This window comes from Aythya marila (genome assembly GCF_965140915.1).
Source record: "Aythya marila genome assembly, chromosome: 5".
NCBI classification, from domain to species: Eukaryota; Metazoa; Chordata; class Aves; order Anseriformes; family Anatidae; genus Aythya; species Aythya marila.
In genome coordinates, this window is record NC_139046.1 from 49,124,811 (window position 1) to 49,141,213 (window position 16,403).

Consider the following 16,403-nt stretch of genomic DNA (forward strand, 5'->3'; position numbering starts at 1 on the left):
GACAGACTTGACCTGTGGCTCTTCCAGTGGAAGACTGATGCCCTGTGTGTTTGAAGGGATTCAGCATGAAGGCCTATATAATAAAGACCTTTGTCATGTACTGCTCTAAATTGACCTCCACAACCACCAAGAGAAGTCCCTTTTGTTTCAGATTTTAGCTGTATCCTGTTACTTGTGTTTCACTCCTGTCAAATTGTAATTCCTCGCCCTTTGAAACTTAATAGTAACTTTCTGCAAAATAAAGGGAATAAATTGGCTCATAATGTTTACATGTTTTAATCCTCCCTACAGTGCTTCCAGTTCTAGAGAGCTTAAAAAGGCTTTGTGATTTTATCTCTTTGTTAGCACTAATTAAGTTTTAGTTAGTATTCTGCATCATTTAGTTAGCATGAAACTTTCTGGGCTATGCGGTATATGCAGACAGCAAAATTATGCTGCAGCATAACATCATGATATGAAACCCAGTTGGGAGGGAAAAACCCTCAAATGCCATGTTCTTCTAAAGCGTCTGAGAAGTAAGTTAGTGCTTTTTGTCTAACAAGTGTTGCTCCTTTACGTGTGTGCTTTACAGAGGTTTTTATTAATCTTAAACCTCCTTGAGAACCTTACCTTTCAGCCAACACGCTTCAAGGATGTCGTTAGCTTCACTTGTGGAGCAGAATAAAGAAAGAATAGCTTCTTCCAAATTCAGTTTAAATGCTTGCTTCTTTAATTTGATGCCTTACCTTTAATTCCAATTTTCCATCCCTTTCAAAATAAGGAGTCTTTAATAACCATGCTGTGGAAATCCACATACATAGTTCTGCTTTAAACCAGCAAGCTTTTTTTCTGCTTCTAAGGCATTAAAAGTATCTGTATAAAATATCTGATCCTTTGTAGTCTTTCTAAAGCATCAGACCTGTGTTGCAACATTGAAGACAGGTTAATTTATTGTTGTTGTAAGGATTGATCAGTTGTGCCTATCTTTTTAAACCCTAGCAGAATTGTTATTAGGGGGAGCTTTGACAAGAATAAAAAATGTCCAGAGTTCAACGTGCACCTTTCGGTCAGATGTTCCTGCTGACAGCAGCTGCGTGACTCGCAGGTTCCTTATTACCTAGCTGTTGAATATGCTGCTGGCGTGGCTTTTGGTGTGCTTCTTAAAACGAGCTGAATGAAGGCACTTCTCTGTATTCATAGGATGCAAACCCAGAGGTTTGTCTCTCTCCTAAGAATATTGTCATCCTCTGCCTTGCAGGAATTTCACTTCTCTTTGTTAGACTAGAAAATCATAATAAAAATTTACAGTAATCTTAAGGAAGATTTTCTTAATGAAGACTGGGCTGGACGTTTGCTCATGAATCAGTAATGGGAAAATACTCCTCATGACTCGCTGTTCGAAAGCCTTCTTACCACAATCAGTTGGGTCTAGTGAATTGCAGGCAATAATGACCATAGTAACTGACAATAAAATATAAATAGCTGCAAAATGACAGTTCTTACAAGTTATTCTTGTCATGACAGACTCAAATAAGCCTTACTGATCTAGGTTATGTTGCAACTATGAATTTCTGCGGAATTTTTCTTCTTTGGGTTTTTCATTTAAAGACTATCAACCCACTCGATTGGCTAACAGTTTTCAGGACGAGCATCCTTTTGATCATGCCCAAGTTAATGGAGGTAATTAAGCTGCTCTTTCTTCTTCACATACATCTATCTGCTCTAACTGATCACCTTCATAAATGTAAAATTAGCATGGAAAAGAGACAACAGAGAGCAAGGGATTCATATCCTGTGCTGGCTTGCTGTTAACAGGTCAGATAAGCCAAAACAGAATGGAAATACTGCTCATTTGAATCTCCAAGCAAGAAATTAATATTCATGCAAACAAGGCTCTGTAATGCATCCAGAGAGCTCCAAGCTGCCTGTTTTGCATCTCCTTCCTCTCTGTTGTACCAGGCAGCTTTTAACAGCCCCTGTTTGTGGGGTACTCCACCAAGTGCCTCCCCAGAGGCATGGTGTGTGTGTTTGCTTTCCTGTTTAGGACCGTGTCAGTGACCACAAGGTTCACAAGAGAAATGATCTTGTCACCAGGGTCCCCTTCATTGGCAAGTGTGGCAAAGGGGCAAGACCTGTCCCTGGGAGGCAGAATTATGCAGTTATGGAGGAGGCTGGAAAGGCTTCGTGGTGTTAGTTGTTGGCTTATGTCTGAGTTCAGGAGGCCGGTTTTCTGTCTTAAGGATGGATGATCCTTCTAACCTGGGAAATAGCCCATTTTGAATCCCACTAAGGACCTAGACCTCTAGACTTGCTAATAGCCTAAGAGGGTCAATTTGGTCTCTTGTATAAGTGGGTATAGCGGGTGCCGCAAAAAAAGTTTGTGTGGCTTTTATGATGAATTTTGAAAATGGGCCAGCTCTTCTGAGATACTCCTATAGCTGTCACCAACCAGTCTTTTACGTGGTGATGGAAATTTGCATCAGCTTCAACAACCCAAAAGTGGTGGTAGAGAGTTTCTAGGTCAGAGCTAAGCACTGAAAGGCATTTTGTTTGGGAAGGGTGGCGGATGAAAAATCACTTGTCTCTTCTCCCCTTCTCCAGCCTCTGCCAATCTGAAAAGAGAGGCTCATGGATGAACTGAGGCCGGAAAGGATTCTGGAGGTCTTTTGGTCCAGCTGCCTGCTCAAAGCAGGACTAGTGTGGATGGATCAGAGTCGCTCAGAGCCTTGTCTGCTCCGGTGCTGAGCATCTCCACGGATGGAGAGTCCACAGCCTCACTGGAATCCTGCTCCAGAGTTTGTATATCCATGCTAAGATTTTTTTCTCCCTATAATATATGATCACAGTGATTGAAGCTGAAGCAAGCAACCTTTAAAGATAAGCAGTGTGGTTAATGTGCAGGTCTGTAGTGTTGGGGAGAGAGAGGGTGTAGGAGCCTAAGAACTGATCCTCTGGGCTGCAGAAACAGCAGTGGGAAATTGAGGAGGTTGGCACTCAGGATGTGAGTGTGTCACGTCTGGCTGTGTCGCTGCACCAGCAGCAGTGGTTAGCAGAGCCAAGTTGCTTAGGAGAGGGCAGTCGTGCCTGAAAGTGCTGTTCTAGGATCGCAAGGCTTGAGGGACATGTGTGTTTGTGTGTAGGTAGAAAAGCTTTATTTCACTTTAATTGTTTTAGGCTAGGCTTTGTTACCTTCCTCCTACCAGGATAGGGCTCTGCTTACTACCGCGTACCTTGCGGCAGAAGCAGAGCCCTTTGTTTTCCGCTGAGATGTTGCTTTGCATCAGCTGAGCTGTTGATAGTGGAGACAAAGCCGTAGGAGTTGCATTAGCAGCACGAGATGGCTGAGTTCCCAGTGTGTTACTACCCTGAGCCGTGCTTTAAGCTGCTTTGTCTGTGATTCCTCATCGACTAACTGCTTCACATTTAAAGGCTTTAACCCTGCTTTAAAGTATCTGTGTGTGAATAGGAGCTTGCTTGCTGGATTCAGACGGTCCTGCAGGCTGATACCTCTGAAGCGAGCTGTGTTTTGGCGTGCCCACGGAGGCAGTTTCACACGTGTGCCGCCAAGTGCGACGTCCTTCCCTCCCTTTTGGGTTGCCTTATGGCTGAACACGGGTGCCCAGCACCATCTGATGAGTTCCATTACTGTGCCATTTTGTTCCGTTTGTTACCCTTTGGAGATGAAAACTTACAACTCTGCAGTTCTGCTTTTTGTTTTCTGCAGCCCTGGTGTGAAAAATGCTGGTCTGGGTGCGGAGGAGTTCTGTAAAAGCAGGATTATCAGCGCTTGGTCCACTCGTGGCTGCCCTTCCCTCTGTTCCACGTGTGCTTTTTCTGTCTGCTGCGTAGAGGACCTTCGCTGTGAACCACGTCACTTTGCTTGTGGGTTTTTTCTTCATCTTCTGCCTTCGCCAGAACCCGTACCATCTGTCGTGTTCCTGGCTTCCTCTCTGCCCTGACCTGTGCTCAGTTTAACACTTCCCATGCCAGCTGTCTGTACACTGTTTGGCACACTGAATATCTTTACTCTTCTTTATGCCATGGTGACTTGGCAGCAGAAAAGCTTCATCCAGTTTTATCCAGGCAGGAGGGTTGAGAAAAGGCGTAAGAGGGAGGGAAGAAGCTGAGATAGGGACTTGTAAATGAGAAATGCCTCTCCTTAAAGAGCATCTCTCTGGCTTTTCCTCCAAGCTACTAACTGGGCTTGGAAAGCAACTGACCGTGTCAGTGTAAATGTTCACGAGTATTTCTTGTTCTCAGCAGTGCAAATAACTTCCTTCAGAGCATCTCCCAGAATGGAGAACCTTTTTGTAAGTCGTTCCCCAGCTCTGCCACTTCCCGTTGGATTGTTGGCTGGCCTGCAAACTTGCGTACTGCTCGTGCACTTTTCCTTTGAACGCTGGTGGGCTTGTAGTTGCTGCTGCTGGTGCTCTGTAGCTGTGTACGTGATCTGTAACGGTGGCTGAGGCTCCTCTGGACAGGAGCAGAGCCTTTACCAACAGGATTTCCCTGGGGAGCTTGCAGTTGTTGACTGCACAGCTCCTGGATCCTGCTCTGGCTGTATCCCAGGCGTGCATACACCTGGAGCGTAGCGCTGGTGTGGGTCTAGAAGATCCAGAGTTACACCTGAGAGAATCTGAAGAGGAAGAACCTAGAAATATTTTTGGACGTTTCGAAGCATTTTGAGGTGAACAGAGTATCTGTAATGCTGTCCGATGTTCCTGCGGGGCGAGGCCTCCATCCCGCTGCTGGGAGGGTTTTCTCTGGGAGATTGGGGAGTACAATACTGTTCTTAGTTAAGCTCCTAATGTACTCTGTCATCTTTGTTTCCTCCTTTCTTTGCTCTTTTGTACTCCTTTGTGTTAGACTATTACAGAAAGAACAATGCAATCACTGAAAACGGCTTTTGTCAGCTAATGAGCAACAGCTAGTGGAGAGATGGCATGTTGCTGCCTTTGTCAGCTAACGAGCAGCAGATGGTGCAGATTCAGAGCATGGCACATCATCCGTGCTAAGTGCCTGGCATGACAGCAGCCAGAATGAGAGGTACCAAATACCCAGAAGTCTAGATTTTCCTTCATCACTCTTCCAAAAGCCATTTCTTACAAGCCACATCGGTGTGTTCAGCTCCGAGCAAGTCGTGGTGCACAGTGAATACAGTGACCAGCTGTCTTAGTCCGAGGGCTGAAGGCTGTGGGTGGGGGGCTAGAAAAAGGTCTCACACAAGGGCAGCCTCGGGGCAGTGGTTTCTTGTGTTAGGAACTTACATATCTCATGCATTTCTGTTTCCAGTTGCCACTGTTTCTTGAATCAACCATGAAGGCTTTGTTCTGAGAGATGGAGAGCAGTAGGGCATCACTGGTGCTTGTGAGACTGCTCCCAGCAGCCTGCACAGGTCAGGCTGCTGGGAGCTGGCCCATGCAGGAACGCCTGGGACTGCAGGAGGAAAAGGCTCAGTTTGTCACCAGCAGTTCAGCAGCAGCAGATCTTACTCTGGTTGTCCTTCAGACAGTTGAGAGTCTTTACATGCAGGTCTTCTCTGCGGGGGAGAGTGTCTTCATTAACTGAAGTGCTTCATGGAAATGGTGAATGTTAACTAGCGTTCCCCAGGCAGGTGTTGAGGCCACCTGCCAAGCGAGCTTCTGCTGAGGGTCCGCCTTGTCTCACCTGATTGCAAAACACATTCGTCTTCAGACACCTTCTTCTTCTTCTTCCTTAAAAAGGAAGTGTTTTCTGGGGGAATGTCTTTGAGCAGTGTGTAGCAGGAGTGTTTTCTTGACCTATTTGTGTTTTTATGATCGTAGCCATACTTTCATTGCTCTTGCAAGCATTTTTAAATCTTTGGCAATAATACTTGAGGTAGCACTGTAGTTACTTGTACACTGCTGGCATATTGGCATATCAATCCTTTATTTCTTCTTCTCTTGTATGTCTCTTAACCATGTTCTTGCTTTATCCCTGTAGAGTTTGAGTTGTGTGTTTATATATAAACACCGTATATTTTCACACTCCACTCCGTCTATCTTCTCTATATTGGGTATATTTTCAGTTCCATGTAATCTATCTAAACGCACGCAACATTTTATATAAATGTCTTACAGTCTCAGAAGACTTAATGAATCTTTTGGTGTTGTTAGGAGTGGAGTGAGGGGGTGGGAGGTGCGGCACAACGACGCTTGTACGTGTTTCTGTCTGCACTCTCGCTCTTCAGTGACCTTGCATTGGTGGGGAGTTAGGCTGGGTTAGCAGTACAGTGCAATTTGGAAATACAGGCACCAGTAACTGTTTTTAAGTTTCCCAAAGGTTTCCCCTGCGTTTTTGTTGCGACTCCAATTTAAAACCCACCTACCAGACAAATGTTTACTGCTCCCTCTGGTGTTCGCTTCCAACGGGTTTCACTGCTCAATGTGTCCAGGAATGGAGTCTCTGCTTGAAAGTGTTCATAACAAACAATTATCCACAACCATGTGTAAGACAGATAAAGTCTTTTTGTAAGAATGCTGAAGGAAACCCACACTCTGCAATTAACAGCCCGAGTTTCCTAGATTATGTGCTGGATCTTTTCCTGCGCTCTGAAACCTTTTCAGTTGGAAAACCGAAAATCTTGCAGAACAAAGGCAGGTTTGTGCAGTTTTCATCTTCAGACCGGCGCTTCAGATGTATGTTGACTGACTTAATTACATTCAGCTTCAACAAGAGGTAGTTTATGAAGAACTGTGGGTGTTAAAAGCTAAATGATGTCAGAGGGATGGAAGGTTTTTTTCCTCTTCAAAAAGCCTGCTGAAACTGAAGTCATAATTGATGAAGGTGCTCTGTGGTTGTGCAAGCCCAACGCAGGCAGCAGTAGGAAGGAGGAGGACTGAGTGAGAACTGTACCAGCATAAAACCCATGTCATGTGCATGGAAGCCTCAGGTTGGCATGGTCAAACTCCTTGTCCTGCCCTCTTACTGATGCAGGGTAGGTTTCAGAAGAGGCCCTTTAGATGATTTTTGCTTCTCACTGCTTTTAAAAAAAAAAAAAGTTTCATGGGGTTTACTCTTGAGATTAGGAGCATGCTTCAAATCTCTTCTATGGGAAGATTACACACTGGAATTACATTAAGGCACATTATGTACTCGTGTTTTTCCCTGTGTAAGTCTCAAAATTAAAATGGCGAGATGGATTGAATTTACTAATAAAGGGTCATTGCTCTTGACCCAAATTTTTCTGGTGACAGTCTGGATTTATGTGTTTGTCCTCACCTCTCCTTACGCTTTGCTGTGAGAGCAGTCACATTCATGACATCCACAGTGCTAAGAATAAGTAAGCAGATCTAGTAGCCGCTTTAAAAGATGGAGAGAAAAGGTCTTGTGGAGAACAGTGGGTTCTGCGATCTCTGTAAGCTCTTTAATGGCTGCTTATTACCATCCTACAATTATTACAGCTGCAGTTGTTTTGCTTGGGGTTTAGCCACTCAGCAGAGTCAGCCTGATGAATGGCTTTCATGTAAAGGAACAAAGGGCACAAAATAACTCTGGCTGCTATCCTTTTAAATACCAGGCTTTAGGCTCAACGAGCAGAGCTCAGTGCACTGGAGAATGAGCTGCAGCATTTTGTTAATAAGAAATGTCTGCCCAGTTCGGAATTAAGATCAGTAAGCTCTAGGGATTGTCCAAACCATCCAAGATCTCCTAGAAATGCAGCAGCAGGCCAAGAGTCTTGAGTAGGTTTAATCCTACCCATCTGTAAAGGCTACTGACTTGGTGGTGTTTAATATATCAGTGGTCACCACAAAGCTACTCATAAGGCATCAGCTAAAGCTTGGTGTTAACTAAGGGTAATGCCTCAGAGAAGGAGGAGGAGAGATACTTTCAAGAGACACCTTTGGATCCCTAGGAGTAAGATCCAGCAGTGCATGCCTTCGGCACCTTCTTGGACATCATCTCACCTGCTGCAGTCTATTGCTGCTGGCCAGGTGCACTTTTAGCTTTGAAAGGTTTCCATAGGTGGTTTCTGATAAATTGAGATTCTCTCTTGCTAGCTAACGGCTTATAATAGCGTGAGCTAATTAGTTGTGACGTGTGTCGTATTGAAGCTCATCACATTTTGGAAAAGATGGATAACAAATAATTGATACTTACAGGTAAGTGATTTAGCAACCTGTCACTTTTAAAAATGGAGCTTCAGCATGAAAATCACCGTGACGCTTATGAGGATTTTATCTTAAGAGTCTGACGCGATGCAGAAGTAAGTATTAGAGCTGGGCTTGTGCTCTGTAGTTCTTCAAGCCCATACCCGCCACTTCAGGAGGTGTGGAGTGGCTGTGACATGGCTCGTGGTGCTAACAGGAGGCTTAGGTGGCTGCGACCTTCAGGCGTTGCTTGTGTGCAGTTCTGGAGATGGTGACGAGCCTCTGCTGTAAGTGAATGTGTCCAGAGACAGCTGAACGGCTGATCTGTGTAAGCGAGGTAGCAGACAAGTACTGGCTGATGTAAAGTACTCTGCAGTCCCCCATGAGCATGAAGGAGGATGGTATAAGAAGCAAGATAAAGACATAGAGATAAATATAAAAGCAGTATGTTAAAATAACTAATATGATTACGGGAACTACAAGACTTCAAAACTCAGTGTTCCTGTTAATAAAAGACATGTGAAATAGTAGAAGTATGAAGTGCTTCTTTTCTTTTTTCTCCTCTGAGAGAATGATCTGGGAATTTAACTTTCCATATAAGCTGGACTAACAGTCTACCATTGTGGTCTCCTACTTTTCCATTCCATTTCTGTAATAAAGCCGATAAGTATTTTTTTTTTTTTTCCTTGACTACTTATTTTTTTTTTGGAAAATGTGGGATGAGAAAATGTAACATCAGGACCAGAATGAGTGAAGAGAGCTTGCAAACTGGAAAGCTCGTGCCAGTCACAGTAAAAAAAAAAAAAAAAAAAAAAAAAAAAAAAAAAAAAAAGCTGCAGCCAAAGGAGATTGTGTATTTATGTTAACGGCATAAGCATTGTCATGCGCTAGTTTTCCAGGCTGACAGATATTGTGCAAACAACAATCTTACAAAACAAACTTATTTACAGTCCAGTAATAATGTGTGTAAAAGGCTAATGAATCTAACGTATTGCTGAATAACTAGAATATATAGCAGGAAGTTAGGAGTTCTGAAAAAGCACTTGTGCATATATATGCACAGAAAACCTCTGTCTTAAGATCAATGAGTGCTTTTAGGCGTCCTTGTATTTTTATTTATGCTTCCTGGTTGACCTGACATATTTGTTGCTTGATGCTAATGCACCACCTGCAAATAATTTTCAGATACACCTGCAGGTTCCCAGACCCGGGAAAAACTCCTGGAGATCCAGGAAGGAAACCCAGCTTCAGAGGCAGAACACGAGTTTTACTGAAACTTCTGCAAGTCATCAGTATATCACGTTACCGCTGCTTGGCTTCCACTGCCTCACACAGAGCAATGTTTTGCACTGATGCTTAGAATCTGGGAGGCTTTCAGTAATCATCCAGCAGTTCTTCTGTCTGTAGTGTTTCTGATCTTTGGGAGACTTTGAGCTACACCTTGACTGTGCTGCTTCTAACGTCCTGCCTCCTTGATCAGTGCAATACAGGTGCCAGCCCTGCTTGATTATTCCCTTTGGAAGACTAAAAAAAAATCCAGCTCAAATGACTGATTGGGACGCTTGGTCTGAGTCTTCCGTTCAATTGCTTCAGTGGAACAAAAAAGCTGATGTGATGGAAGGGGCAGGAGGGGATGGGGAAGCATCTGGCACACTCTGGCCACAGGAGCGAGGAAGGACTCGGGGGAATCAGGCAGCTCAGGTCCCCAGCGCCCAGCTCAGTCCCCTCAGGGGCCTGCTATCCCAAGGCTGCCCATCGCACCGTAGTGCTACTCTGAAGGCCCACAGGTATTACTTCCCTCTGTGTTTTTCTGTGATGTCTTATCTTCCAGAAGTGGAATTTCTCCTAACAAGTTCTGAAGTGATTTGTGAAGTGTTAGACGGCAAGCCTGAAAGCTGAAAGAGAACCCAGCTCTCCCAACCTGCAATACATTTCCAACATAAGGCTGGCTTTGCCATTAAGCCGTTACTGTTTTTATGGACCTTAATTTTCCTCTCCAGCAAAATGCTCTTTCCAAAGCTGCTGTAGGTAAGATACCCCCAAGAATCCAGCCTGTATTACAGCACTCATGGGAAGTGAAGCAAAAAGGGAATTGGCTTCTGAAACCTCGCTGGCTGCCTTCAGGTGTACGTGCACTGCCACAACTCATAAGCAATCAAATGTCAGGGCTTTGCTGGCATTCATGCGGAGTGAGGGGGGCAGGCACAGAGGTGCTGTATTTCATCTTGTGTTCATAATGCAGAAACTCAGCTGGGAAAGGAGAATCATCATCTTTGGCAAAAGGATTTCTTAACTGCTCTTTGAACGTGCTGCTCTCCAGGATGTAAAAATAGCTTGGAGTGCCATTTAGCCAGCAGAACCACTGGAACATCAGCTTTACTGAAGTTTTTTAGTGAATTTCTTAGATAGGTGACAAGCATCGGGATTCTTAAACAAAGCTGAACTTTAAACAATGCATGAAATGAGCACCTGCATTAATTGAGAAGATGCTGCAAGCCAGCTGCTAATCTTTCTGTCACTTACTGAGCTGGCTCACAAACCTGGAATACCAAACTAGAATTAACTCTTACTTTCATTCATGATTAAGCAACCAAACACTTTGAGTTAGTTATAATACCGTTTATAATGAAGTGACCACGGTGAACACCTCATGTGAAGCTCAATTGCAGAAATTTACACATGAGTAAGGGCAAATGCAATAGCAACTAGCATTTGATGGCTTTTTATGCAAAGAGATCAAAAGGGGGTGTGGCGCTAAGTATTTAATCCTCTTGATGGTCCTCTCTAGATGGGGGTCAGTACTTGGCCGGTTTGGAGAGCTTTGGACTGGGGTGGGTTTGCCAGCTGGGAGCAGTCGGTGGCAGGATGCAGCGCGGATCAGGCAGCTACTGCCATGGATGGGGTGAGGGATCCAAGTCCTTGCCACACGGATGTCCTCAGGAGTGTTTCCCCTGCTGCTGAAGTCCATTACTGCCTTCTGTTCTGCTTGTACCAATCCTGAACTGGCTTAGACTTTGTGTTTGTCCATGAAATTATTAAAGAAAACATTACTTTACTCTTTGACAAGCAAAGGCCACTGTCTCCACAGTACTCCAAAGCCTTCTCTTTTTCCCCTTTTCAAAGGAAGCAGCTGATTCTGTGGTAGCTGAGTTGTTTTTTGGTTTTGTTCTTGTTTTTTTTTTTAACTTTAGTATTTTCTTTCTTACTATAAACTATAATGTAAATCCTGCCCATGTAAGCGGGTGATGGTTTATTAGGTCGGAGGCAACCTCTGATGTTCCCTGTGGGATTAGTTTCACTAATTTTTATAAAAACGTTGCTGCTTTTAAAACAAGCTGCTTGTTAGGCTTCCTTTCTGAGTCTCAATTAGCAGTTTCTGACTTGCAAGTTTTTCACATGAGTGGTTAAATAGGGAGCAGAGGTAAGAGTGCCCCAAGGGCTGTTTGTAGGTGCAACAAACGCTCTGTAATGGCTGTGTTTTGGATCAAAACTCATTAAAGTTTGTCTTGAATTGGAGAACTTCTGGTGTAGTAGACTTTTATGTGGATTTAATACTGGAAAATATTGCTCGAGTGCTAGCTGTTTTCTAGATAAGAAGAAGCAAGAAGAGGAAGTGAAACTTCTCCTTGTCGTTCTGCAGGGCTGCCCTGCTGGAGGGTTCAGTGAGCCCACGGGTGATGCATGGGTGTGCTGTGCTGAGGTGGCTGCCCGGCTGCAGGTAGTGGTGGCTTCCCTGCTGGGAACCGAAGTGAAAATAAGGCCCAGACAGCAATTAACCAAAGTTAGTATTAGCTGGGTTAGCATTTGTAGCAGTGCTTGAAGTGAAAGGCTGTCTTGGTGTCATCCTGCCTGTTATGTTGTGTTGGAAAATCAATCCTCTGTAAATTCAAGTTAAAACCCATTTTTCTGAAGAGCGTGGAGAACTTGAAGAGATGGCTGTTCCTGTCTCCTTCACAGAGTTGTGACTGAAATGCTGTGCGTAGCCACTCCTGGACCCACAGCACCGTCTGATGTGGCTGTGGCATCCATCAACACAAATTAACCTCAGGGATGCGTAAGGTGGTTCACTATCAAAGCCAGGAAAACACCTGTGGCCGGGCAGTAGTGAGCATCCGCACACAACAGTTTCTGTTTAGAGAGTTGCTCTGGCATCTAAGTCCTCAGGTTTTGATGAGCTGAATAAATCCCCGGCCACGGCTGGGTTGAGCCGTGTGGGTGTGAAGCAGCATGCGGCTGTTTTGCCTGATTGCTACCTGGGGGGGTTCTGAGGCAACAGCTTGATTGCAAGGATGCTGATGCTGAAATGCCGTGGAGTTCACTCCTAGCTGCAGGTTGTCGCAAAATGTCTGCTGCTGATCTGCTGCATCCTGTTGTCCTCGCTCCAGATTGCAAAATGACTGAGACGCGTTTCAAAATAGAATTGTTTGTAGCGGTAAAAGAAGGAAATGTGCTTGTCCTAGTGGCTGCATCGTGTGGGGTATGTTACGCGCTATCTTTGCATCTGCTGTGAAAAGAAGGGAAATGCCGGAGGTGTGGTTGAGCTGGCTCAACAGTAAAGGTCTGTCAGAAAGTTTCTTCCCCAAAGCTTCATTAGCAAGACTGTGTACTGGCTTCTGTAAGAGAAAATTGACTTGTTATAAATGTATAATGTCTTCTTTTCAAGCGATGTCCCATTAGAGTGACAAACAGATCTAAATTTTACTTTCTCAAAATAGTAGTTTAGTATCTCCTCACAGTTACGTAAGACTTTTTTTCCCCCCCAAGAGGTTGGCTGTACCATTTTGTCCTGGCAATATCCCTCAAATCCATAGTCCACTACTGCACTTCACTTGCTGATATATAGAGAAATCATTTGATGCCGTGCTGCTCAATTGCCATATTACCTATGGAAAGCAAATTGCTTGCCCATAACTAAAGAGGATTTGTTATAACCTTCTAATCAGGTTAAAAACCTTGTAGCCAAGTCAGGGGTATGAGAATTGCTGTTGTGCAAGGATGTATCTATATGCAGTATATGGTTTCATAAAGCATATGCTGAATCTGTTTTTTTTTTTCCCCCACTGTTCATCTTTTTGCTGAGAAATAATAAAATGGATTACATTTTTCGAAAAATACTTCTGTTTCACACTTGGTCCCCTAAAGATAGTAATATATTTTTCTGTTAATGCTGTAGAGCTGTGCCTGCAAACTGTCACACCCTCGGTGGGAACGTACAGCCGGTCCTGATTGGAAGTTACCAATATTTTTTTTTTTTTTAGAACCTTAAAAGAAGGGGGTGGGAGGATGGGTTTCTGCATAGCATAAGGAGCGAGTTCACACACTCGCGCACATAACTGCCAAAATAGTTCTCTTGAACTTAAGTAAATCAATCTGGGGGGAACATTTGGCAAGCTTACACTGTGGCCAGCAGTTCTCTGCGAGCATCTTATCCCCTTCCTTCAGGTTCGAATTTCAGGAGATGAGAACAGCGTGTCAGTGAGGAGCAGAGTTTCTTCCCATGGTTGCGGGAGTCAGGGGAGGCTGCTCCTGTGCATGCCAGATCAGTGGCACCTTTTTCTTTAAATACCACGGGAATTCCATTTTGTTTAATGGAAAAACAGATTCGTGTTAATGTTTCATTCCTGGATTGCTTGTGCCATGACTAGGTAACAGCTGAAGACAAGAACCCAGGTGAATCTCTCCTTTTCCACCCTAGGTTTGGGGTGGTTTTGTGCTTTTTATAGTTCTGCAACAGATTTGTCATCTGGATCCAGAGTGGATCCACTCTTTGAGTTGCCTTTCTTTAGACACAGTTTTGTAAGTTGCTGGGTGTTTTTTTTTCCTGTTTTCCAAGTGTGGCCTTCGTTTCTTTCCCCTTCCCCTCAGCTCATGGTCCCTCAATTTCTCAGGTTCGGGAGTCCTGGGCTCAGGAGGATTTTTACCAGTTCCTTTGAAAACAACCAATTTCTCCCTTCTCTTTCCCTTGGCTGGTGATAACAGCAAGGCTAAAGAATAAAGGTCAGATGATCCACATGTGTCCGTCCTTTTTCACCGCTCTTCTGCCATCTCCTGATACCCAAGTAATTTTTTATTATCCTGAGCCCATTTCATCCAAGTGTGACAGAAGGATATAGATTGCAAAGATAATGATGTCCTTGAGAGCTTATCAAGACTGAAGTCACTGAAGGAGCCAAATAAGTAGCTGCTGTTACATAAAAGTGAAGCTTTTCACGTACAGATCTGCCTGAAAACTTGAGGCCTGTGCAGCAGAAGACACAATGATGCGCAAAGGAGAGGAAAACCTTTTTCATAACAGTCGTGTAATGGGAGTAGGAATTGCAGAAGAGTGCTGTGGAGAGTGCAGCAAATGGCTTGAATCTACCACAGGCAGGCATGAGCCTGCTAGATGTATCTGTTAGTCATGAGGGAGCCAAGGACCTCAAGAAAACGGATAGCCTCATTGTGTTCAGGATAGCATTGCAGAATGAGAAGGTGCATTTTTGCTCGGGAAGAAATAATTGTGTTTTCCATAGGAAGTTTTGTGAGCAATGATCAAACAGCTCTTGCCTGAATACCTCGGGAAAGCTCTGCCAGAGGACAGCGAGGATGTTAAATTGGAAATAAAGCAGAAATTCCCCAGTAGAGGTATCAAGAGTCTCAGGGTATGTGGCTTGGACTACATCCTCATTTTTCCTGCATTTAAACCCAGCACATGAGCAATACATTTCGTATTTGGAATCGGGCTTTGGAAGGCAGCTCTCTTTGGGAGTGAGCCTTGTGCCTACCAGCTGCTAGCTGTGTGGCTAGTGAGTCACAGCGGCACTTGAAACGGTCCTTTATCTCTTCAGGGTATCTAACATGAGAGCACCTTTGAGTTGGGATTGGCTGGTGTATGTATTATGCTTGCTGCAAGTATGCAGAGGTGCATTTCTTTTTTGTTTGCTGTTATTTCCTTCCTTCAAGGATGAATAAATATATAATAATAATAAAAAAAAAAAAAAATCTTGTTCTCTGGCTTGCTGTTTCAAGAGGAGGAGGAACTAGGGAAAAAAAGGTTTGAAGAGAAAATTTTGAAGTAAGCAGTTGTCCAAGCAGTGCGTGCATTAATCAGTGTCCTGAATAGTTTCTCCCTCTTTTTGATGGGGTATTGGGATGCTTTGGGCAGACAGACAATGCATTTTCCAGAAATAATGACTTTTTTTGTGGTCAGTCCAGCTCCCTTTTCCTCCAGATGTTGTGAAACATTAAATACTGCTTATGGTTTGCCTGGTGTAGCTGAAGGGAGCGCACCAGATGTGCTTGGGGCCTTCACCAGGCGTGCCTGGGGCCTTCTCGCCTGAGGGGAGTGGTGCGGGGTGTGTGGATTTTCAGTGATGGCGATATCGGCCAGAAACTTGATAGCCTCCAAATTCAGAGCCCAAATTGTGACGGAAGTAAACCTGCTTGAAGAAACAGGATGCAGGTGGTGCTAACAGAGGCAAACCCACAGCTGCTGCTGCTTCACCCTCCGTTTCTTGGAACTGTTCGGGCTCAAAATACTCGCGGCTGAAGGAGGAAGCTGTCCAGAGGCAGCCGTTTGGGCTGGGGTGTGTTCTGTGATGTGGAGGAGATGCTAGCTTTTAGAAAAAGGGGAAGAAAAAAAAAAAGGGCAAAGCATTGGGAACCTCTTGATGTAGGAGCATTACAAGCACATGTTCCCAGCAGCAGTTCAGCTGCCTGGTTGGAGTGTCGAATGCTCCTACGGCCGGCTTGCTTCAGTGCCGGTCGTGGGATCTGTTCCTGAAGTGTTTGTTTTGCTGCTTTTGTTTGAAGAGGTGGGGTATGGCACGGCCTCAGACCTTGTGGTTACTGAATTATTTAGCTGAAATCAGTCTGCCACAAAACTCCAGCACGGGAGTTGCTCTTTGAAGCTGTGTGAAGTATTCAGGGGCTTGAGTGTCTTGGCTGAGGGTTTGCCATCGCTGGTGGTGTTGAGCACAGCAGCTACTTCAGAGTAATTTATCACCTGTTTTCCTACAAAGTAATGGCTCCTTTTTTTTTTTTTTCATAAGTAGACCTTGGATCTTGGATTCTCTTCAGAATGTGTAGTACTTGAATATCTGCAACCCAGTGATACATCCCATTTTACACTCCATAATCCTAACTTAAAACTAGTGGTATAATAATGAAGAAAAACATGTAACAGAGGAACTTGTAGGAATTTGCCTTGGGAGGCCACTAAATCAAGCAAGAGTTACTGTAGCTGTGGTTTAAAGCTGTTTATATGTACTGCACTGAGTGATGGAAGATGGCTCTGCTGCAGCTGCACTTCGTTTTTATCCCCGCAAAAGAGGT

The 16,403-nt window shown here is 44.2% G+C and overlaps 1 protein-coding gene across 4 annotated transcripts in view; it reads left to right on the forward strand.

Moving 5' to 3' along the window:
- LDLRAD3 (low density lipoprotein receptor class A domain containing 3) overlaps window positions 1-16,403 on the forward strand; it is a 115,051-nt gene that overhangs the window by 40,164 nt on the left and 58,484 nt on the right. The window lies entirely within an intron of this gene.